The sequence below is a fragment of the Propithecus coquereli genome, unplaced genomic scaffold, assembly GCF_000956105.1.
Source record: "Propithecus coquereli isolate 6110/MARCELLA unplaced genomic scaffold, Pcoq_1.0 Scaffold193, whole genome shotgun sequence".
Taxonomy (NCBI): domain Eukaryota; kingdom Metazoa; phylum Chordata; class Mammalia; order Primates; family Indriidae; genus Propithecus; species Propithecus coquereli.
In genome coordinates, this window is record NW_012144190.1 from 63,430 (window position 1) to 65,155 (window position 1,726).

A 1,726-nucleotide genomic window follows, 5' to 3' on the forward strand; every position below is an offset into this window, starting at 1 on the left:
AATGCTACTGATTTTTTAATGTTAATTTTGTATCCTGAAACTTTACTGAAGGTGTTTATCAAATCTAGAAGTCTTCTGAAGAAGCCTTTAGGGTTTTCTAGGTACAAGATCATATTGGTAGTGAACAGAGATCATTCAACTTCCTCTAGCCCAATTTGGATGCCTTTTATTTCTTTCTCTTGCCTGTTTACTCTGGCTAAGGCTTCCAGTACTATGATGAGTAGAAGAGCTGAAAGTGGGCATTCTTGTTTTGTTCCAGTTCTAAAGGGGAATGCTTTCAACTTTTCTCCTGTTCTGCATAATGTTGGCTGGGGGTTTGTCATATATGGCATTTATTATTTTGAGGTGTGTCCCTTCTATGCCTAATTTGTTGAGGGTTTTTTTCATGAAAGGATGCAAATTTTATCAAATGCTTTTTCAGCATCTACTGAAATGATCATATGATTTTTGTTTTTAACTCTATTTATGTGGTGAATCACATTTATTGATTTGTGTATGTTGAACAATCCTTGTATCCCCGGGATAAAACCCACATGATCATAGTGTATTATTTTTTAATGTGCTGTTGGATTTTGTTTGCTAATATTTTGCTGAGAATTTTTGCCTCTACATTCATCATGGAGATTGGTATACAGTTTGTGTTTTTTTTGTTTGTCTTGGGGTGCCCTTTCCTGCCTTTGGTATCAGGGTGATACTGGCTTCATAAAATGATTCAGGGAGGATTTTCTTTTCCATGATTTTTTGGAACAGTTACACTAGGATTGGTACCACTTGTCCTTTGTATTAGGTCATTAAATATGAAATGTCCAATTTTGAATCAGAAATTTAGTCCATTGTACCTCAAAAAAGAAGAAATACAGTTGACCAAAGTATGTGCCTAAGCTATCTACACAGTTTTGCCACCTTAACAGCAGCTTGTTTATGCCAATAGTCAAGAATCCTGGAGAGTGAGTGGCGATGAAATTGCAAAAGGCGTTTTCCATAGCTTGTTGAGAATTGAATATTTTTCCTTGCAAGAAGTGGTCCAAAGCCTGGGAGAGATAGTAGTCAGTTGGTGTAAGATTTGGTGAATACAGTGGCTGACAGAGAGTTTCCAAGTCCAGCCTCTGTAATTTGAGCAGCATTGTTTCCATGACATGTGGTCAAGTATTGTCTTGCAAGAGGATCAACCTGTCTCTATTGACCAATCTTAGCTGCTTAATTGCAAGAATTGACATCATTTCATCCAACTGGTTGCAGCAGACATCTGCTGTAATCAATTGACCAGGTTTCATGAAGCTGTAGTGGATAATACCAGCACTGGACCACCAAACAGACACCATTAGCTTTTTTTGATGAATATTCAGTTTGGGGCTGTGTTTTGGCACTTCATCTTTATCCAACCATTGTGCCAAACACTTGCAATCATCAAACAGACACTATTTTTCATCACACATAACAATATGATGTAGAAATGATTCACCTTTATGTCATGACAGCAAAGAAAGACAAGGACAATTTCTCTTCTAATGCTCGTTTAATTCATGCGGTACCATCTATCCAGATTCTTTACCTTGCTGATTTTTTCAAATGGTCCAATATTGTTGGAATAGTAATGTCAAACCTTGCTGCTAATTCATGCATAGGTTGAGATGGATTTGCTTCCACTACAGCTCTCAGCTCATGATTATCCACCTTGGTCTCAGGTCACCCACATGGTTCATTTTCAAGATTAAAATCACCAGAA